Source organism: Puma concolor, chromosome B1 (genome assembly GCF_028749965.1).
Source record: "Puma concolor isolate L17-30 chromosome B1, mPumCon1.1.hap2, whole genome shotgun sequence".
Taxonomy (NCBI): Eukaryota; Metazoa; Chordata; class Mammalia; order Carnivora; family Felidae; genus Puma; species Puma concolor.
In genome coordinates, this window is record NC_141670.1 from 83881869 (window position 1) to 83906473 (window position 24605).

The window sequence follows — 24605 nt, forward strand, 5'->3', positions numbered from 1 at the left end:
ATGTTGCACCTGTGTCCGCTCACAAGTCAATCCACTGGTTCCCTACAGTCAGTGTTACCTGGGGCTTCCGCGGGGCGCTTTGGTCCAGGGGAGCACGTGGGCCACTTCATGCTGATGGAGGAGGTCCTCCAGTTTGAACCTCATAGGGAGGTGGCCCAGCGGCTTGGGGTGCTTTTTGCTCCTTGATAGTGAGGGTGGGAGGAGCGGGAGCCTGTGACGTGGAGACACTGATGATGGAATGGGGCGGGGCTGTGTGAGCACCCAGGTGCCGGTGTAGGAGGAGGGGGAGGAGGAAGCATCAGGTGTGCTGCTGGCAAGGCCGGAGGCAGATTGAAACTTTGGGACTAACGACATTTTTTTTTTTTCTCTTTAATAATTTCCATCTCCTGGGGCGCCTGGGTGGCTTAGGTCATGATCTCACAGTTCGTGGTTTGAGCCCTGCACCAGGCTCTGTGCTGACAGCTCGGAGCCTGGAGGCTGCTTCAGATTCTGTCTCCCTCTCTCTCTGCCCCTCCCCCGCTTGCGCCCCTGTCTCTGTCTCTCAAGAATGAATAAACTTAAAAAAAAAAAATTAAAAAAAAAATAGGGGCGCCTGGGTTGCTCAGTCGGTTAAGCTTCTAATTTCAGCTCAGGTCATGATCTCGTGGTTCAGGAGTTCCAGCTCAGCGTCCGGCTCTGTGCTGACCGCTCAGAGCCTGGAGCCTGCCTCGGATTCTGTGTCTCCCTCTCTCTCTCCCTCTCCTCCCCCACCCCCCCCCCCCCCCGCCTCTCCCCAACTCGTGCTCTGTCTCTCTCTCAAAAATAAATAAAAACATTAAAAGAACATAATTTCCATCTCCTCTCTTTTCCTCCTACAGAACAGGCTTTTTCTCTGGTTGACTTTCAGCCTTCTGGAAGAGCCAAGAGGAGCAGGCAGCGGGCTGGGCATTGGTTCTGGGGCTTGTGCCTGGAGGTGGGGCTGGATTTAGGATTTCTAGTGTCTGCCTGTCTTCCTCCTCCTCTTCCTCATTATCCTGACTATTCGGGAGGGACAGTATTGAGGTGTCTAAAATTTTTGTTCATCTTTATCTCCTTGGACCACCAGTTAGGTCCCTTCCTGTGATGCATCTTTATTATGGAGTCACATAAAGTCTAAATGTAGGGAGTTTTATCCCAGATCGTGTGAAAACATCATTGAAAAATATTTGAGTTAGTTTTTATCTTTTTGAGTTTTAGAATGCCCACTTTTGACATGCGCTCGCCTTTAAATCAATTAAATAGTGCTCCGTTAAAAGTTCATTTTAGCTGCATACTACCCGGAGGTAAAGAAAATATCTCACATTTATAACACACATGGGCACAAACAAGATGCAGACAAAATTTAGCCTTTGTTTCACTAATATTTGTGTAGAGGACATTAAAGACCCAATTGCCAAATAGCCCCCTTTTATTAAAACAAAACTAATAATGAGACAGCGTCATAATTTATGGAGCCCTTAATTATTTTTCATTTCTAGTTAGAACACGGCCATTTTGTGCAAAGATACCAAAAGCCGCAGGAACAAACACGAACAAACAAGCCCTGAGAATCTCTATAACTGGAGACGACTCCCCTTAAGCTGGGGGCTTCACTGACTCGACCAAGTAACTCCCTAGTTTCTGGGTACTTGGTCTTCTAGCTGGGTTTCTCTAATTGTGCATATAAGAAAACTAATTCAGACATGTTGAAAGAACATTATTTGGGTCAGCTGAGACCCAGGTTATCCTTAAATTTTCCCATTGAAGTAACCACTTGCAAGTATAGGTTCCATATGCATTGTACATACAGCCTGCTGCAGTTTTCCATGGGTGGATGCTGGTTTTCTGGGAGCTGTTCCAAACTTGGAAGCACGGTTCCCCATTTCTTTCAGTCTCAGCTTTTAGAATAAGGCTTGAATAAGATCCAAGGATATCAAGTGTGGTGAGTCAAGAGGGTGCTACTTATGACAATCACTTCCAAATGGTCGTTATAGACTTTCTTATTTGTCTCGGTTTCTCTCAGTGAGGTCTAAGACCATCAAGGGGGCTCAGAGCACTGACAGATCAGTCCTATGGGTGCATCCCTGAACTAGCCAATCATTAAGTATCTTATGAGATGGGAAATTCCTGTGGGACCACATCTCCAGGAATATCCTCAGACACTTCCACTAGGCTTTCAGTCACCTGAAAGCACCATTTGGCAGGAAGGAGCAAGTGTCCCCGCTCTTTGGAGCTCAGTGATTCAGTCTGTCATATTTCTAGACAGTAAATTTACTCAAACCTTACATTAATAACATCAGTATAATGCCACATTACAACAACCAACACACCAACTCCAACCCCTCCAAGCTATTTCCACCTACAGAACATTCCTGGTAACCCTCAAGAGTATGAATAAAAGTCAAGACCATCAACTCAAATTGAGGAGGTCCAGATAGCAGGAGAACTCACCTCATATACCTGTGAGGTACTGAGATGTCGAAGGGGCACATAGGGCCTTTGCTGGTACCAAGCACCAAGTTCCAGAGAACCCCCAGGTGGTCTCAGGAGAGTTGTTCTATATCCTGCAGAGTATGCCAAGAAGTGTCGATGCAAAATGAGTTTTATACGAGCCCAGGTTAGGACAGATACCCAGGATACAGAATTTTCACAAAGAAGAGAGTGCTCTAATTTTTAATCTTGCACAACTACAGTGGAAAACTAAGAAGTAAATAAGTTAGGATTTATAAAGTTAGTAATTTCAATTCTTAACATGTGAGAACACATAAAAACACATCAAATGGAACACAAGAATATATTGTATCCATGACTAGGAACAGAATTTATGGCCAAAAAGCAGAAAAGAGGAAGTACAAGAACAGGAATCTTATTTTAGGGTTATAAAAGCATTGAAGAAGGAGAAAATCGTGGAAGCGGTACTAAAAATAAAGGGGTGGAGGGAAGAAGGTACGTAAGTACTTTCGGGTGTTTGGAAATGTGCTTACAGAGAACCTGAAGTTCAGAGGTCACAACGCAAAGTTCAGAGGTCAAGGAACAGCATTTTGATGACTGTCAACCTATCACCAATGTTTTTTTAAAAAGAAGTAGAATCAGCTCTCCTCCTGCTGCCCAAGATGCAAAAGGAAAGAGGGCTGATGGGAGGAAGACACAGGAGGCCAAGAAGGTATTCCATCCCCTGACAGAAAAGGCCCAAGAATTTTGACATTGGACAGTACATCCAGCCCCAAAGGGACCTCATGTGCTGCTTTGTCAAATGGCCCTACTACATCCGGCTGCCTCAACAGATGGCTCTTCTCTATAAGCTTCTGAAAGTGCCTGCGGCCATTCAGTTCACTCAGGCCTTGGGCCACCAAGCAGCTATTCAACAGCTGAAACTGACCCACAAATACAGACCAGAGACAAAGCAAGAGAAGAACAGAGATTGTTGACCCAGACAGAGAAGAAAGCTGCTGTCTAAGGGGATGTCCTCACAAAGATGCCACCTCTCCTTCAAGCAAGGGTTAATAGTGTCACCACCGTAGTGGAAAACAAGAAGCCTCAGCCGGTAGTGATTGCACAGGATCCCATTGAGCTGGTCGTCTTCCTATCTGCCTTGTGTGGTAAGATGGGGGCTCCCTACTGCATCATCAAGGGGAAGGCCAGGCGGGGGCGTCTGGTCCACAGGAAGACCTGCACCACTGTCACCCTCACCCAGGTAAACTTGGAAGCCAGGAGAGCACTGGCTCAGCAGGTGGAAGCTAGCAGGACCAATGATGACAATAGGTACGTTGAGATCCACCGTCACTGGGGAGGCAACACCCAAGTTCAGAGTGGGTGGGTCACACTGCCAAGATGGAAAAGGCAAAGAACTGTCCACCAAACTGGGCTAAGGGCACACTGTTGGGTTTTTGGTACATAAAAGTAATAAAAACTGTCTTTCAGCCAGTGTCAAAAGGAAAAATAAATAAATAAAGGGTGGGTGGGGGTGCCTGAGTGGGTCGGCTGGTTAAGCGTCCGACTCTTAGTTTCGGTTCAAGGTCATGATCTCACAGTTCACGGGTTCAAGCCCGCCTCGGGCTCTGCACTGACAGTGTGCAGCCTGCTTGGGATTGGGATTCTCTTTCTCTCTCTAAATAAATAAATTAATTAATAAACAAACTTTCCCTCCTTCGCTTGCTGTCTCCCTCAAAATAAATAAACTTAAAAAAAAAAAGTAGAATCTGATGGGTCATAATTAAATCACACGAAAACTAATTGTGAGAAACATTTCTGAGCATGTTCAAATCTGAGATAAAAATCACTCTTAATTCCATTAAGTTATGGTAAGAAGGCAGGCAAGCAAGAAATGGGAAGTGGGGGAGGGAGAAAGAAAACAGAAACAGAGGGTTAGGGAGGGAGAGAAAGAGGAAGATGAAAAGGAGAAAGAAAGAGGAAGGAAGAAGGGTGGAAAGGAGGAAGGGAGGGAGAAAAGAGAGAGGGAAGGAGGTTAGGACGCCCACCAGCAGCTGGCTTTTATCAGGTGCCTTACCACAGGGAATTCTTTAGTTTTCTTTTAATTCTCTGGACACTCTTCCAACCAGGTCTTTCTTCCCCTTTCTCCACCTGACAGTCTCTCTGAATTAGCACCACTAGGCTCATTAAAGACTCTGAGTCTTTTATCCAAATCAGAGTTATAAACCAACCACACTGATGACTAAAACCTCATTAAGCAGGTTATACATTTTAAAATCATGCAAGCCACAGTTAGCAGAATGTTTTTGACTTGTTTTAAACTATTGTTCCTCCATCAATAGAATAGGCCCACCTCCTACTGCTAAATATGCATGGCTTCAATAATAGTTAAAGAGCACTTTTAAATAAGACTAAGTGCAACCACAAAGAGCACCCAATCTTTCATGATGCATTAACAGTCAGGCCACTTTGGTTTTCACACTTTACCCAAATGCAGCCATCTTCTAGGAAAATTGTCAGTTATTTTTAATATTCATAAAACCAACTGACTCGTCTAAGAATAATACTTGTATAAAATTGCCTAAAATAGACATAAATTCCCTATTAGTATTCCCTGTCAGTTTTATACCATACAATTTATCGTCTACTTCGGGATGCTTACGAGACACAGAAAGCTTTTTTTTTTTTTTTTTTTTTTTTTTTTTAAATTTTTTTTTTCAACGTTTATTTTTATTTTTGGGACAGAGAGAGACAGAGCACGAACGGGGGAGGGGCAGAGAGAGAGGGAGACACAGAATCGGAAACAGGCTCCAGGCTCTGAGCCATCAGCCCAGAGCCCGACGCGGGGCTCGAACTCCCGGACCGCGAGATCGTGACCTGGCTGAAGTCGGACGCTTAACCGACTACGCCACCCAGGCGCCCCCAGAAAGCTTTTTAAAATTGTACCAGTTCATGGACAGCAACATGCAGAAGAATGAAACTAGACCACTTTCTTAACTCAAAATGGATGAAGGATCTGAATGTGAGACAGGAAACCATCAAAACCCTAGAGGAGAAAGCAGGAAAAAACCTCTCTGACCTCAGCCACAGAAATTTCTTACTTGACACATCTCCAAAGGCAAGGGAATTAAAAGCAAAAATGAACTATTGGGACCTCATCAAGATAAAAAGCTTCTGCACAGCAAAGGAAACAACCAACAAAACTAAAAGGCAACCGAGGGAATGGGAAAAGATATTCACAAATGACATATCAGACAAAGGGCTAATATCCACAATCTATAAAGAACTCACCAAACTCCACACCCAGAAAAACAAATAATCCACTAAGAAATGGGCAGAAGACATGAATAGAAACTTCTCTAAAGAAAACATCTAGATGGCCAACAGGCACATGAAAAGATGCTCAACGTCACTCTCATCAGGGAAATACAAATCAAAACCACACTGAGATATTACCTCATGCCGGTCAGAGTAGCTAAAATGAACCAGTCAGGAGACTATAGATGCTGGAGAGGATGTGGAGAAACGGGAACCTTCTTGCACTGTTGGTGGGAATGCAAACTGGTGCAGCCACTCTGGAAAACAGTGTGGAGGTTCCTCAAAAAATTAAAAATAGATCTACCTTATGACCCAACAATAGGACTGCTAGGAATTTATCCAAGGGATACAGGAGTGCTGATGCATAGGGGCACTTGTACCCCAATGTTTATAGTAGCACTTTCAACAATAGCCAAATTATGGAAAGAGCCCAAATGTCCATCAACTGATGAATGGATAAAAAAATTGTGGTTTATATACACAATGGAATACTACGTGGCAATGAGAACGAATGAAATATGGCCTTTTGTAGCAACGTGAATGGAACTGGAGAGTGTTATGCTAAGTGAAATAAGTCATATAGAGAACAACAGATACCATAGTTTTCACTCCTATGTGGATCCTGAGAAACTCAACAGAAGACCATGGGGGGAGGGGAAGGAAAAAAATAAGTTAGAGAGGGAGGGAGGCAAACCATAAGAGACTCTTAAATACTGAGAATAAACTGAGGGTTGATGGGAGGTGGGAGGGAGGGGAAAGTGGGTGATGGGCATTGAGGAGGGCACCTGTTGAGATGAGCACTGGGTGTTGTATGGAAATCAATTTGACAATAAATTTCATATTAAAAAAAATTACACCAGTTCAACAGGTATAAAGCAGAAGGTAGACATCATCCTACGGTGGGATGTGGTCTGTATGTCATCCTAATCAGAGAAGCAGTTTGTATAGAACTGATGGTTTTAGAACGCTTATTCAAGGGTAGCTTTAAAATTATTCACTATTTGTTTGAATGAAGTAGACAGTCAAAAAGGGAAAATGGAGTAGGACTAAAAGAGAAAAAGAAAAGAGTAAAGAAGAAACAAGATATATTAGAACCAAGAGGAAAGAGAAAAAAGTATTTATGAAGACCATCTACCATATTATAAGATACAGTATCAGGAAAAGAACACATTAGGATAGGATAATATAGGGGAAAATATACAAATTAAATTTAAAAACCACAGAAGTTAGGAAGAAATCGTACCTATCAAACTAGTTTATTGCTCAGAGAGAAAGAAAACATCTTCTCTAAAAACACTGTATATTGTTCAATGTAACTGCTCAAGGCTGCCATGCATGGTTGTTCAAGTTGTGCACTATACAAGAGCGCTACATTTACATCATAGATATTGTGGTAACCAGCCTCTAAGATGGCTTCCAATAATCCTAGCCTCCTGGTACCATGTCCTTGTATAGTTTCCTCCATGCTTAGTGGGAATAACCAACCGATAGGATATTGTAAAAATGATAGTGTATGACTTCAGAGGATGAGTCTTACAACATATTGAGCCATCCATGTTCTTCCTCAAATCACTTGCTTTGGAAGAAGCTAGATGTCAGGATTTTAGGAGACTCACGTAGACCTAAGGAGAGGGCCTCAGAGTGAGGAACTATGCCTCTGGCCGATACACATGAGAGAGTCACGTTGGAAGCAGATTTTCCAGCTTCAGTGAGGCCTTCAGGTCCCTGTAGCCTTGGCTGACATCTTGACTGCAATCCTAGGAGAGACCTCCAGCCAGAATTAACCACCCAAGCTGCTTTCAAGTTTCTGGTCCACAGAAACTGTGTGAGATGATAAATGTACATTGTTGTCCAAGGCCACTAAGTTTCCGGGTAATTTGTTAGGCAGCAATAAATAACTAATACAGATATCTTTATTACTTTGGATGAGTTGCAAAATTATAGTGATAATTTTCCAACAGACAGCACTGATGTGTCTTATGCTAACAAAATCACTATATTATAGTCATCCAACAGATGAAAGTTAAGGGTCATTTTCTAACCTGATTGATATTTTGCATTCCATTTTATGAAAGAGGCAAGAATTTGATAACTGAAAAATCTCACTGATTTATTATCTAAAATAATATGTGCTTATCATAAAAAACGGTTTTTCTGGCTGATAGAATGATTATCAAAGATAATGAAAATTTTTAAGAGAGAGAGAGAGAAATCTCTTCTTGGTACTGGTTGCACTGGTTAAATTTAACAACTCATGTAGTGGTTCAGATATTCCTCTGTTTGCTGTACCAAATGCTATTGGTGAGTCCCAGTTTAAATCAACAAAAATTTTCACTATATGACAAATCATCTTTAATGAATAAAAAAGTAACTATAATAAAAATTATGTATTCATAATATAAATATTTTAATAATATGTATGATGTTATACATATGTCAATAATATATTTTTATAAATATATATGGATACAGGGTAATTCTTTATAAATGTAGACATATATAAATATAAAATTATATTATAAAATATATTACTACATGCTATAGGTAGTGTGTGTATTATCCTAATGGAGATAATATATTACATGAAAGTATTATACATCGTATACATGTATAATGTTTTTATGTATAAATAAACATCACATAAGTAATATATATTTTGAAAAATATAACATACAACATAGATACATAATAAATATTTATATTTATAAATATATAGCATAAATACATATTTGTATTATATATTTATAATATACTTATAATGATAACATATTATTATAAATACATGTGTTATACAGATATATTACTATAATAAACTATAAAGATATAAAGGAAAGGTTGGTAAGTAATTGTAAAAATTGTTTTTTTTTTATGAACTTTTCTTCAATACAAAAATTAATTGGTATTAAAATTTCACTGGTATATTGTTTGCATATTATATCAAAATGCTACAAATGCTAAGTTAAAATATTAAGCTATATGTTACATTTCCGTAATGTCAGAAAGAATTTTTAAAAATATATATACATATCAGAAAAGGAAAAATATAAAGCCATCAGAAAAGACATGAAAGAAAATTACTACATTTCATTAATTCTAAGACATATTTATTCCTGTGTTCGTTATTCATGGGCTCAGTCCCACAAGACTGCCCCCACTTCAGATGCCAGTTGAAAGTCCCAGGTTGTCACTCGTACTTGTGACCAACTGGCTACACAGATCTATGAGTTGGGGATTCCCACAACCTTCTCCTCAGGGTCGATAATTTGCTATAATGGCTCACAGAACCCAGGGAAACACATTTACTGGCTTACTATAAGTGATATAATAAAGGATACAGATGAACAGCCAGATGAAGGTCTATGTAGGGTGAGGTCTGGAAAGGTCTCCCCCACAGCTGCCTTTGTGCCCATGGAGTTGGGGTGCAACACCCTCCTGGCATGTGTATGTATTCACCAACCCGGAAGCTCTCCAAACCCTACAATTTAGGGAATTTTATGGTGTTTTCAATGATTAACGCTGTCTCCTGGGAGGCTGAGGGTGGGGCTGAAAGATCCAAACTTCTAATCAGGGCTTGGTGTTTCTCCTGACAAGACCCAGCCCCCACCCCACCCCACCCCCAAGCTCTCCAGGAGCCCATCAAGAATTGCCTCATCAGAACAAAAGATGCCCCTACCGTCCAGGAAATTGTGAGGGACTTAGGAGCTCTGTGTCAGGAACTGGGGTCAAACACCAAATATTAGACCAAAAGATGCTTCTAGAGCTCTTACCACCCCAGAAATTACAAGCGTATTTAAAAACAAAAAAATTAAGTTTATTTATTTTTGAGAGAGAGAGAGAGAGAGACAGAGTGCTAGCAGGGGAGGGGAAAAGAGAAAGAAGGAGAGAGAGAGAGACATAGAATCTGAATCAGGCTCCAGGATCTGAGCTGTCAGCACAGAGCCGAATGTGGGGCTCAAACCCACAAGCTGTAAGATCATGACCTGAGCCAAAGTCAGATGGTTAACCGACTGAGCCACCAAGCGCCCCACGAGTCTTTTAAAAGGAGCTCTGTGTCAGGAACCTGGGCAGAGACCAAATTCGTATTTCTCGTTATTCACAGAGACTATTAAATCTTTCCAGGTAATAGTCAAGTAATTTGAATGTTAAACAATGGTGCACTCTTGTTGAAAATAATACACCTCAAGTGATAAGTTTTAACTTTTCAAAGGATAGTTCAGACTGGGATTTTTCAGAAATTTATTATAGATATATTTTTCCTAATGGTGGTGGCGGGGGCAGGGGAGGGGAACCAAGCAGGGGAAAAATTGGTCTTTATTACATTAGCTTAGAGGATTGTGTATTTTGTCTGTTTTGCAAACTCTTTGGGAATGAGGGGAAAAGCAACTGAAGAATGAGAACAGACATAAAGGCTGTTAGATTTTGTATTATATTCTTAGTAAACATGAAGTGAAATGAACATTGTAAAGTGTTCAAAGTTGATAGGAATCTAACTTTGCAGCAAAACAGGTTGTACTGGTAAGACAGTGTCCAGTCTATGACATAGATGATGCGGTTTTTGGCAAGGCTATGTTTAACCGTCAGAGAATTGTCCAATAAATGTTAGTGTGAGATACTGAGAATGTTTTTTCATATCACACAAACCACAGCAACAATTCATAACATTATGGTATATATTTATGCAAAATACAAACACTGACATGAGCTAATACGACATAATACATAGAGAGAGTGAAATAAAAAAACAACTAAAATAATAGCAACTGTGATTCGCAAAATCATTTTCAATGAAGTAAGACGTGCTATTACCTGATTATTTTTCAGTTGAAGTAGTAGATGTAAATCATGTGAAATAGTTTAAAATTATTGTTAGATTCATGGATTTAAAAGTGCCATTATTTCTACCTTGAACAGTTTTTAGTAGACTACTTAAATTTCAATCTTATTAAAAATAAATTGGGAAGCTCCTGGGTGGCTCAGCTGGTTAAGTGTATGACTCTTGATTTTGGCTCAGGTGATGATCTCACAGTTAGTGGATTCAAACCCTGCATTGGGCTCTGCACTGACGGTGTGGAGCCTGCTTGGGATTCTCTCTCTCCCTCTCTCTGCCCCTCCCCTGCTCACTCTTTCTCTCTCAAAGTAAACGAATAAACATTAAAAAAAATTGGGAGTTCAGGGATATGACAAGGCCATGCATCTGATGCAAAAACAGACACTCAAAAACATTCTAGGGATTAAGGTCCTTGTTCTATTTATTCTTTAAACTTGGTAATAAACGAAGCAACAGAAGAATGTCTTTTATACCCTGAATTTTACACACTAATTTTACAACTACTTTTTGGTTTCCATAACACATTGAAATGTATCAAAAACACATTTGCTAAACAGAAATTGAAACTACTGCCAATACATCATGGGAAAATTGAGATGATACCACCAGGCCATTAAAAACTCAATTATAGCTAATATGCAATCCTTTTGTAGACATTATTGATGTCATGAATAAAGATGGAGATTCTAAAACTCAAGCTATAGGCATAAATTGAAAATGTCCCCTTTAAATTTGTTTTCTCAGGATAAACTTGACTATTTTAAGTAAAAAGTATGGTATAGCCAAAATGATACAAGACTTTGTAAATAATGCCCTTTATCCACAAAGATAAACACAGTGACGAAATTTACAAAGGCATACGTTATTGTGCTTGCTTTAACATCATGTATATAAAAATTGGAATATTACGGATGTTGTTAATTGGTATAGATGTTCAGATGTGCAGATAAAAAGGTTCTGGAGATTTGTTTCACAATAATGTGCATGTACTTAATACGACTGAACTATGCACTTTAAAAATGATTAAGATGGTAAATTTTATATTATGTGGGTTTTTTTCTTTTTGTAAATTTTTTAAATTTATTTTTGAGAGAGAGAGTGTGAGCGAGGGAGGGACGGGGCGGGGGTGGGGAACAGAGGATCCTATGTGGGCTGTGTCCTGACAGCAGCAAGCCAGATGTCGTACTTGAACTCATGAACCAAACCGTGAGATCATGACCTGAACCAAAGTCAGATGACCAACTGACTGAGCCACCTAGGCACCCCTATGTGTTTTCCTACCACAATAAAAAATGTTACTGGGGTGCCTGGGTGGCTCAGTCAGTTAAACATCTGACTTTGGCTCAGATCATGATCTCACGGTTTGTGAGTTCGAGCCCCACATCAGGCTCTGTGCTGACAGCTCAGAGCCTGGAGCCTGCTTCGGGTTCTGTGTCTCCCTTTCTCTCTGCCTCTCCTCTGCTTGTGCTCTGTCTCTATCTCTCTCTCAAGAATAAATAAAAACATTAAAAAAAAAAAAAAGAAGATCTAGAAGGGTGAGAAATCGTTTTGATAGCAAATGTCACAATCAAGCTGTCTTTGATCCAACATCAAACTGTTTACACATTTGTTTGGTTTGTTTGTACATTAGATACAGCAATATCTTTTTTTTTTTAAGTTTATTTATTTATTTATTTATTTTGAGAGAGAGAGTGCATGAGCAGGGGAGGGAAGAGGGTGGGAGAGACAGAGAGAGAGAGAGAGAGAGAATCCCAAGCAGGCTTTGGACTATTGGTGCAGAGCCCCATGTAGGGCTTGATCCCACAAAACTAAGATCATGGCCTGAGCCAAAATCAAGAGTCAGACATTCAACTTACTGAGCCACCCAGGCACCCGACAACAATAATACCTTCAAAAGAAAGATTGTGATGGTGATTTCCTTGATGTATACATACATCAAAGCTCATCATTTATAAACTTTAAATATGTACAGCTTCATATACATCAATTATACCTCACTAAAGCTCTCCTATCTTTACATAAAAAGATTAGCTTACAATACTGAAATATCATGGTTTTTCTGGTTCAGTGCTTCTCAAACTTTAGTGTACATGTGAATCACTACTGGATCATATTAAAAAACAAATTCATAAAATTACTGTATGAGCCACTATTTCACAACAGAATGAAAACACTAATTTGAAAAGATATATGCACCCCTATGCTTATTGAAACATTATTTACAGTAGGCAAGATATGGAAACAACCTGGGTGTCCATTCATAGATGAATGGATAAACACACACACACACACACACACACACACACACACACACACACACAGAGTGAAATATTACTCAGTCATTAAAAAGATGAAATCTTGCCATTTGCAATAATATGGATGGATGTTGAGGGGAATATTTCTAAGTGAAATAAGTCAATCAGAGAAAGGCAAATACCATATGGCTTCACTCATAAGTGGAATTTAAGAAACAAATAAAAAAAGAAAACAAAAAAACCCCCAAATACATAACTATAGAGAACAAACTGATAGTTACCAGAGGGGAGGCAGGTGGAGGGTGGGTGAAATAGGCGAAGGGGACTAAGAGTGCACTTACCATGAACAGCACTGAGTAATATACAGAATTATTGAATATTATACACCTGAAATGAATATAACATTGTATGTTAATTATATTTGAATTAAAAAAAAAGACCTTTGGGGTAAAAGAACTGCTGACAAAAAGTTAAGTTTTGACAATGTATCTAAAACATCAGAAAATAACAGTGATAAGAATAATGGCTAAAGTTTGCTGAGATTCTTGTATATACTAGGCACCATGCAATGAACTTTACTTGATTATTTCCTAATGTTTACAACAATGTTTTCAACATTGTTGTAGGTAATAATCTTACATGCATTGCACACACACAAAATGCTGAAGCTTAAGTATTCATTCATAAAACAAACAGATAAAAACAAAAAAAGCAGATTCTGATGCCATAAATGTAATAAGAATGGTTCATTGATGCATACCTGAAAACCTTGTTATTTTCTAAAATCTAGTATGAATTCTGTTTAATTATTACAATATATTTATGGCAAGACTTTACTGAACACATTTCCAAATACTGTTGGAGCTCTCAGGGATATTTTTCTTTTCCAGTATTATTAGTCAGTGAGACTGGCTAAATTTGCAAAATTTAAAATGTTTGCAAACTACTTAAGCCTATAATGTGGCAAGAAAGACCATGAATCGGGTAACTATTATGGAAAATGAGATGTGAGAGTAAGTAAGCACTGAAATAGTTCTAAAGAATTTTATTTCAGGGCACCTGGGTGACTCAGTTAAGCCTCTGACTCTTGATTTCAGCTCATGGTTTGTGAGGTTGAGCACCGAATTGGCTCTGCACTGACAGTGTGAAAGCTAGTTGGGATTTTCTCTCCCTCTCTCTACCTTTCCCCTGCTTGCTCTCTCTCTCTTTCTCTCCTTCATTCTCTCTCTCATAAAATAAATAAACATTAATTTTTTTAATTTTAAAAAAGAATTTTATTTCTATGATTTTAATAGATTATTATTTTTTAAGTTTATTTTGAGAGAGAGCACATGTATGTGAACGGGGGAGGGGCAGAGAGAGGAAGAGAGAATCCCAAACAAGCTCCATGGAGCTTGATGCAGGGCTTGATCTCAGCATCCTGAGATCATGACCTGAGCCGAAATCAAGAGTCAGACACTGAACTCACAGAGCCACCCAGGCACCCCTAGATTACTATTTTTAAAATTATTACTTCATAGTTGTTTCAAATTCTTGATTGTTATGATTAATTTTAAAAATACTGATAATTTCATGATGAATGAGTTCCCAATTATTTTAATTACAATTTTAAATATCTTTTAACTTCATGTTAAAATTTGATGTATAAATTTATTTAGAAGGTTTTGTGTTGACTTTATGTATGACTCATTTGTAATTATTATTATTGAGAAGTATGTAATAAATCAACTTGGTGATGTTACGGACCCTGCTTGGGACTCTGTCTCTCCTTCTCTCTGACGCTTCCCCACTGATGTGCATGCACTCTCACGCACACGCGGTCCTTCTCTCTCAAAATAAATAAATAAAAAAAATTTTTTTAATTGGGTGAATTCTATGGTATGTGAATTATACCTCAGTAGAAAAGGACAGTAACTCCTGGTCTAATCAAACAAAATATGGATGTGACAATACTTGGGAAACCAAAAAGTGCCAAATACATATGAAATCACTAAGGCAAGCATGGGGACACCTTTTTTAAGGGCTTAAAAAAAAGGTCTAATATTTTAGAGTTGGCCTTAACTAAATAATTGATGTGAAGACACACCATATGACCTCAAGGAGCTTTTACAACTGTAAAAGAATTTCGAGTTTATTCCACTTTTTGTCGGAACTTGACATGCAGATTCAGTTTTATACACAAGAGGGCACTGTCCACCAAATGACAAACTTGTTCAAAGCTGCAGGAAAGTAAACAAAATCTCAGAAAAAACCAAAGTGTCATAGAAAAAAAAAAAAACCAACTAATATTTATAAGTACCATATATATAAAAATATGTATATATTCATATATATATATGAATTTGCTTATGAGTGCACAATATCTAGAAGGGCAAATAACATGGACATGGATGAGAGGGATACATTGGGGGGTTTGTTTTAATTTTTATTATTTAAGTATAGTTGACATAAGATGCTATATTAGTTTCAGGTACACAACATACTGATTTGACAATTTTGTGCAACTCACCACAATAAGTGTAGTTACCATCTGTCAGCATAAATGTTACTACAATATTAGTGACTATATCCCTATGCTGTACTTTTCTTATTTTTTCTTACTTAAAAAAATTTTTTTTAATGTTTTATTTATTTTTGAGAGACAGAGAGAGAGACAGAGCGTGAGCAGGGGAGGGGCAGAGAGAGAGGGAGACACAGAATCCGAAGCAGGCTGCAGGCTCTGAGCTGTCAGCACAGGGCCTGATGTGGGGCTCAAGCTCACCAATGGTGAGATCAGACCTGAGCCAAAGTCCGACGCTTAACCGACTGAGTCACCCAGGCGCCCCCTGCCCCCCACCCCCCGCCTTTTTAAAAATTTTTCTTAACGTTTATCCTTATGCTGTACTTTTCATCTCCTGACATTTATTTTACAACTGTAAATTTGTACCTTAATCCCTTTCACCTATTTCACTCACTCTCCACCACCTCCAGTCTCCTCTCAATTTGTTCTCTGTATCTATGGGTTTGTTTTGTTGTTTTATTGTTGTTTGTTCATTTTTTCACGTTCCTCATACAAAAGTGAAATCATATGGTATCTGTCTTTCTCTGTCTGACTTATTTCACTTATTTCATAATACCCTCTCGGTCCACCCAGGTTGTCACAAATGGCAAGATTTCACTCTTTTAAATGGCCAAGTGAAAGTCCATTGTGTATATATACACATCTTTTTTATCCATTCATCATCTACTGATGGACATTTAGGTTGTTTCCACATCCTCGCTACTGTAAATAATGCTGCAATGAACATAATGGTGCATGTATCTTTTCAACTTAGTGTTTTCATCTTCTTTGGATAAATATCTAGTAGTGGAATTATTGGATCGTATGGTATTTCTATTTTTAATTTTTTGAGGAACCTTCATACTGTTTTCCACAGTGGTTGCACCAGCTTGCATTCCCACCTACACTGCACATGGGTTTCCTTTTCTTCTCTTGAGAGGGATACTTTTTGTTGAATATTTTATGCTTTTTATGTTCTGAACTATGTGGTTGTATTGTTTGTGCGAAATGTTACCTTACTAGGAAAATTATTTTGTGCCTATTTCGATTAATATACAAATTTGATAAAAAAGGATGTGGAGAATATGTACAAAATTTAGACAGATGATTTTAAAATATTTTAATAAATGATTGCCAATTTATACTAATAGCTTTTTAAAAAACATTCTTCTAATGAACTCAAGAATCTTCCCATGTGTTATTTATTATTGCCATTGTTTTCTTTCTCTTTCCCCTTCTTTCTTTCCCTTCCTCCTTCCTTTTTTCCTCTTTCTTTCCTTCCAGGTATAGGAAAGATTATTTAATTTTTAATTATTTTTCAATTTTCTACTACCAAACTCTTCAAAGGAAAGTTTGAAAAAAGTTTACAGTAAGTACTCACCATTTTGACAATAATAATTTTTTGTTTTGTTTAAAACTGTTTCTCTACATATACTTGTAAGGTGAGCATTTTTTCAAGTTTTTTTTTTCAGATACTCTAACCTTAAATATTTCAGTATGCAGCTATTTGATGAAAGATATTCAATTACACCATAATGCTATTACCACACCTGAGAAAATTAAGGGTAGTTTTTTTAAGTTTATTTAAAGTATATTTATTTATTTATTATTTTTTAATGTTTATTCATTTTCTGAGAGACAGAGTGTGAGTGGGGGAAGAGCAGAGAGAGAGAGGGAGACACAGAATCTGAAGCGGGCTCCAGGCTCTGAGCTGTCAGCACAGAGCCCTACGTGGGGCTTAAACTCACAAACTTCAAGATCATGACCTCAGCCGAAGTCGGATGCTTAACTGACTGAGCCACCCAGGCGCCCCTGTTTATTTATTTTGAGAGAGACAGAGAAAGGCATGAGTGGGTGAGGGACAGAGAGAGAGAAAGAAAGAATCCCAAGCTGACTCCTCACTGCTAGCACAGAGGGCTCAAGCTCATGAAACCGTGAGATTTTGACCTAAAAGCACGAGTTGGACGCTCGACCGACTTAGCCACCCAGGTGCCCCAAGGGTAGTTTTTAATATAGTTTATTATCCAGTCCATTTAAAATTTTGTATTTGGGCCTAAAAGTCTGCCGCCCAGCATCAAGGTTTAGACAAAGTACTGTGGGGGCGCCTGGGTGGCGCAGTCGGTTAAGCGTCTGACTTCAGCTCAGGTCACGATCTCGGTCTGGGAATTCGAGCCCCGCGTCGGGCTCTGGGCTGATGGCTCAGAGCCTGGAGCCTGTTTCCGATTCTGTGTCTCCCTCTCTCTCTGCCCCTCCCCCGTTCATGCTCTGTCTGTCTCTGTCCCAGAAATAAATAAACGTTGAAAAAAAAAAAATTAAAAAAAAAAAAAAGACAAAGTACTGTGGTTGTTATGTCTCTTCAGTCTCTTTTGTTTTAGAGCATTCCCTCATTGTTTTAATGACTAATTTTTTGTAGAGACCAGGCAAGTTGTGTTATATGGAACATTTGATCATTTCCTAGTGGTATCATTTGAATTGTTCCTCTGCTCTCTGGAAATTAGATTCAGGTTAAAATTTTTTGACAGTTTTTAACATTTGTATTATAAAACAAAATACATAAAACAAAAACAAAAAAGCAGTATAATGAATTATTACAAGATAAACACACTTTTATAGCTGCTGTCCTAATCAAAACATAGAACACTGTCAGCACCCCAGAAACCCTCCATGGACCCCTTCATAACTCTTTACTCCTCTCTCCCCATCCAACATGATCACTATTCTTTTTATGGAAATTGATTCCTTACTTTCTTTGTAATTTTACCATCCAAACATGCATGAAATGCCATGATTTCGTTTTCCTGGTTTTTGAACTTTATGATTAAAACCATAGATTAAGTGTTCTTTCATGTCTGGCTTCTTGTAGTGAACGTTGTCTTTGTGAGATCATCTGTGTGTGTGTGAATAGTTGTAGTTCATTCATTTACATAGCTGCGTTGTAAGAATATATAATTCATGTTTTTCCAGTGTTCATGGACACTTGGCTTATTTCACATACTTGGTTTTTATAAATAATGCTACTATGAATGTTCTTGTGTCTTTCTCTTGGTACACATGTGCATGCATTTCAGTTGGGCTTATATTCAGGAATATCACTATTGGCCCACGGGGTATGCATATGTCCAACTTTCATAAAAGATGATGGTCTTCAAAGTAACTGTACCAGTTTGAACTCCCATTAACATTGTATGAGAATAACTGTTGCTGTATATCCTTGTCAGCACTTGGTACTGGCAGTTTTAATTTTAATCATTCTGGTGGAGGTACAGTAATATGACATTGTGGTTTTAATTGCATTTCCTCTTTTTAGAAAGGTTGAACCATTCATGTTTCAGCCTTTTTGCATGTTTTTGTGAAAATTCTGTTTATTTCTCTTATCTTCTTCCTCCCTTCTTTGGATTACCGTATTTCTTTTTGATCCTTAACCTAAATATTTTTGGGGTATGAGTCCTTTGTTAATTACATGAGTTGCAAACATAATCCACAGTGTGTTTTGCTTTTGATTCTCTTCATGGTGCCTATTGATGAACAGATGTTCTTAATTTTGATGTAATCCAACCTATCAATCTTTCCTTTTTTGGTTAATTCTTCCTTGTCTTCTTTAAAAAATCTTCTCTTCTGGGGCGCCTGGGTAGCTCAGTCGGTTGAGCGTCCGACTTCGGCTCAGGTCACGATCTCACGGTCCGTGGGTTCGAGCCCCGTGTCGGGCTCTGGGCTGATGGCTCAGAGCCTGGAGCCTGCTTCCGATTCTGTGTCTCCCTCTCTCTCTGACCCTCCCCCGTTCATGCTCTGTCTCTGTCTCAAAAATAAATAAACGTTAAAAAAAAATTAAAAAAAAAAAATCTTCTCTTCAAATCATGATAAAATAATCCTATATTAGCTTTATTGTTTTGCCTCCCACAATGTCTATGATTTACTGGGAACTGATATTTGTCAAATACAAATAAAGAATAAAGTCAATGATCTTTAATTACATGGATATTTGGTTTTTCCACCACAATTTGTTGAAAATGACATTATTTGCCCACTGCTCTGCAGACTGCCTTGTCATAAGTATCCATTTTTGTGGCCTTCTGTTTTTGTGTTCTGTCTTGAGATTCATTAGTATATTTTTCTTTCCTTGTACCAATATTACACTGCATTAATTGCTGTCTCTTTATAGTAACTCATAAATTTTGTGTAGTGTATTTCACATTGTTTTTTTCAAGAGTGTTTGACTATGCTTAGTCTTTTGCACTTCTTTTTTTTTTTTTAACGTTTTTATTTATTTTTGAGACAGAGAGAGACAGAGCATGAACGGGGGAGGGGCAGAGAGAGAGGGAGACACAGAATCAGAAGCAGGCTCCAGGCTCTGAGCCATCAGCCCAGAGCCCGACGCAGGGCTCGAACTCACGGATCGTGAGATCGTGACTTGAGCCGAAGTCGGATGCTTAACCGACTGAGCCACCCAGGCGCCCCTTTTGCACTTCTATAAATATTGAAGAAATCAGTTTCTCAGGTTCATTAAAAAACAAATAAAAATCCTCCTGGGATTTTGAATGAGATTGCACTGAATTTAAGGGTTAAATTTGGGGGAAGACTGACATCCTTACAGTACTGACTACCCAATTTCCCAATCCATGCATGTTGCATACTCCTTCATTCTGGTTTTATATATTCTTAACAGTGTTTTACACTAGAGATTTTTAACATCCTATTTTAAGTGTATTCCTAAGTATTTGATTTTTTATGCTATCATAATCTCCAACTTTCACAAAAGTTTCATATTTGCATTTTTTGTTGTAGGTACATAAAAAAATTATTTTTTACATATAGACCTTGTGTGCAGCAATCTTTAATCTGTAGATTTCTTTTGGATTTTCTACATGCACAATCATATCATCTGTGAACAAGGGCAGTTTTATTTATTATGTCCAAATATTATACTTTTCACTGGCTGGGTCCCTCAGTACAATAATGAACACAGAAATGGTAACAGTGAATACACTAGTCTTGTTTAGGTCTCAAAGGGAAAGTTGTAAATATTTCACCAGTTAAGTGTGAGGTTTGCTGATGGATTTTTAAAAATAGATACTATTTTCTTTGATGTTTATTTTATTTTTGAGAGAGAGAGACAGAATGTAAGAAGGGAAGGGGCAGAGACAGATGGAGACATAGGATTTGAAGTAGGCTCTAGGCACTGAACTGTCAGCACAGAGCCTGAGGTGGGGCTTGAACTCACAAACTGCAAGATCATGACTTGAGCCGATGTCCTTAACCGACTGAGCCACCACAATTTATTTATTTGTAATAAATTTCCCTTTTACTTCATGTTGCTAAGAATTTTGTTTTTAAAATCGTGCATAGATGTTCAAATTTATCACCATCTTTCTGCATCAATTGAGATGATTGTATAATTTTTCCCTTTCATTTTATTGATTTGGTATCTTACCTTTCATTCTTGAACTTGCATAAAATTGGCATTATTTATTTCTTAACTGTTTGGTAAAATCCATTTATCTGAGCCCAGAGTCCCCCCCACCGTTTTAATGTTTTATTTATTTTTGAGAGAGAGAGAGAGAGAGAGAGAGAGAGACAGAGAGAGAATAAGCATGGGTGGGGCAGAGAGAGAGGGGAAAGAGGATCCAAAGCAGGCTCTGTGTTGACAGCAGCAAGCCCAGTGTGAATTGAGAGATCATGACCTGAGCAGAAGTCCAACGCTCAACCGACTCAGCCACCCAGGTGCCCCTGTAAAAGTGTTTAATAACAAATTCATTTGAGTTGATACAGAACTATTCAAATTTTCTTTTCTTTCTTTTTTTTTTTTTCAGTTTTGGCAGCTTGTTTTTTTTCTAGCAATCTGTTGATTTTATATAATTTCTAAAATACTGGCCTAAGGTCGTCCATCTTTTTTTACCTTTTAAATGTCTGTGATATCTGTGGTGATATCCTGTCGTTACAGGTAAACATAGGATTTACTATATTTAGTTACATAGCCTTAAGTTTTACACAGCAGTGTATCTTGAAAAACCATTAATGATATAAAATATTGTTTCATTGCACCACCTTGAACTTTTTCATGCCGTGGAACCTATTTTTCCAATAAAGTATTATTATCTTTCAATGTAGAAACAGAAAAAGTGGAGGTAGCCTGATTAAAGCAAAGTGAAGGGGTGTTTGGATCTCTCAAATACTTGGGCTCCCTTTCGTTGGAGGTCTCTCCTGTTGGAAGAACACGCTGAGAATTATATTCTATATTATACATATGCATATACATATGTATGTATGTGCAATTTAACCAACCTTCCATTGTTGGATGCTTCTAACTCCTTAAACTTTTGCGCACACTTTCTGTTTTGTTTTTTAAGTAGCGCCACCACCTTCCCAGGCAGGAGGCTCATGGCTCCATGTCTATCCCTGGCAGGCGGGGCTCTCGGGTCACAAGAGAGTGACAGCCTCACTGCAGCAGCCAGTCTCCCCAGTGGTGGTGGAGAGAGAGTGGGAGGTGGGGGGAGGCCCCAGCCCTGGGGACTGCGGGCAACTGGAGAGCCTGCGGGGAGCGACCACACTGTCCCCTGCCAGTGTGCTCCCCACATGCCCTGTGCACCTCTTAAATTAATGCTTTAGAGTTAATTCCTGGAAACGCAATTGCTGGGTAAAAGGTTATGTACAGTTTTAAGACTTTAAGATTGTATTGATAAAGTGCTGGTTTAAAAAGTTGTACCAATTTATGATCCCAGTGTACCCTCCACACCTGAATCAACATTGGATATTATCATTGAGTATTTGAAAATACTGGAAGGAGTATTATTCAGTCTTTAAAGATGACGATTCAGATCCTTCACACCTGAGGGAATATTTGACAGCAGTCAATGCAAAGAAACCCAGAATCCAACTGCACTTTCAGGAAAAGATAATGAAGTAACATAGTTTGTGAGGAATTTTCCTGTTTCTCCCCCCAAATTTTCTTTCATCACAGTTTTACAATATGCGGGTAAGAAAAAAAAATCCAGAATGCAAGAAGGTTGGCCCCTGCATCACTTTCACCAGACTTAAGTCACTCCAATTAATTTTAAACAAAAGGGAATTTAAGCTAGAGAATTAAGAGTTTACAATCGCTGACAGGTGTGAAGGGTCTTTAGGGATGACTCTCAGAACAATGCCATAGAACCACCAGACATGGGAACAATCGGGAGTCTGGGTTTAGGACACCACTGTACCAATGGTTGAATCCAGGATCACGTGCCCATGGCGTCATGAAGGTGAATACCTTACCTTAGCTATGAACCAAATATCAGGAACTCACTGCTTCATTTACTAAATGCAAACTGCTAGATTTAACAAGATTGATGCCCCTACAAAGTTCTGCCTCCCTCTTCACTGACTCGATTTCTGAGTTTGAGTGAATGCAACTAGCCTAGAGGTCAAATATAGGCAAAAGTCAAGCTGCAAGGAAGTCTGGGAAATGTAGTTTTTATACTTACAGCTCCTGTAGTACAGGATGGCACTCCAAAAAGAGCTTGGATCAACTGTTTAGCAATCCAATCTTTCACAGGCCCTTTATTTCCTTGATGGTTTGACACGATAATTATAAATATTGTTAAAGATTTTCTCTGTTTGACCCACCTGATCTGATGATGCCCTCTACCTTTCTCTGCCTTGACATGTGCCATGGGAGGCTGACCCCTATATTTCATTTCCTGGGTTATTTCTGGCTGCTAGCCAATTTTAGCCAATGGCAAATCATGGAAGATGTAATCGGACTTCCTCCCTTCTGGTCTGACTTTGGTAGTGGCTGTGTCCTTCTATCTAAGAGTAAGGCACCTGCTGGTGGATAGTTCTTGCTATCTTGCTAACTGGAGATCAGTTACAGTACCCTCCACTTGCCTTCTTACTTCTAGAAATATTAATGCCTTCTGACTGCTGCTAAGTGGTTTTTAACCACTCCTTGTTTGTTCCCTTAACCGGATCCAGATATGCAGTAATTCCTTCATTTGACTCTCTTCAATTACTTCTTCTAGTGTTCCATCTTTTTCTGCCAGGAATGTCACTGAAATAATGATGGATAAGACATAATTTTTATTCCAAAGTGCATTCGGTCAGGTAGATGAGAATATTATAGCCATCTATTATGGAACGAATTCTGTCCACACCTCTCCCCCTCCCATAAACTAATGTTGAAATCCTAATCCCAAGTACCTCAGAGAGTAACTGCTTTTAGAGATAGGGTCTTTAAAGAGGTAATTAAGGTTGAATAAAGTCATAAGGGATCCTATGCTCTAATAAGCATAAGTGCTAATCTAATGCTGCTAGTGTCCTTATAAGAAAGACACCAGGATGTGCATGAAGAGATGGTCATAGAGAGAAGACAGAAGAAACCAAACCTGTCAACACCTTGATAACTGGACTTCCAGCCTCCAGACCTGTGAGAAATTAAGTTTCTGTTTTTAACCCACCTGGTTGATGATACTTTGTCATGGCAGCCCTAGCAAACTAATACACCATCATAAAAACCAAATAAGAAAAATAGGTGGGGTTACCAATTTTGTTACTCTAAGAGGAAGGAGCCAAGAGAATCAATCAACTGATCTATCCATCCATCCATCGGAGACATTTATTTTAAGGAATTGGTTCACACAACTGTGTGCCAGCAAGTTTGAGATTTGTAGGGCAGGCTGACAGGGTGGAAATCCAGGCAGGATTTCTACGCTAGTCTTGAGGCAGAAATCCTTCTTCTGTGGGAAACCTCAGTTTTTGCTCTTAAAACCTTCAACTGATTGGATGACGCCTATCCACATTATGGATGGTGATCTGCTTTAACCACATCTACAAAATACCTTCACAGCAACATCTAGACTAGTGTTTGAACAAACACATGGGCACCACAGCCTAGCCACGATGACATAACCATCACAATACTGGTACTTGAGAAAGTGGGCTTTTGGGGGCATTTTTTTTTTCTTTTCTGTACACTCTACATCCCTCACACTGCGTGTTATAAATGTTCTAGGCATTACACAGAACACAAAATCAGAGCTACATTATGCTAAGAGTTAATCACCAAGATAACCACGGCAATAGTAATAAAATTCTGTCTAATGAAGTATAGAAACACATCTTAGAAACTTAGTTTTCTATATATGTTCCACTTATTTTATTACAAAAACACTTTTTGTAACAAAACAGGGAACTGAAGGGAGGAATGTTACCCATCACGACAGTTAATAAAATGCCTCCTATCATTGACTCAGTTTTTAAATAT

At 38.7% G+C, this 24605-nt stretch overlaps 1 pseudogene; it reads left to right on the forward strand.

Annotated features, from left to right (window-relative positions):
- LOC112858838 (large ribosomal subunit protein eL8-like) lies at positions 1-21962 on the forward strand (annotated as a pseudogene).
- The last annotated feature ends 2643 nt before the right edge of the window (positions 21963-24605 follow it).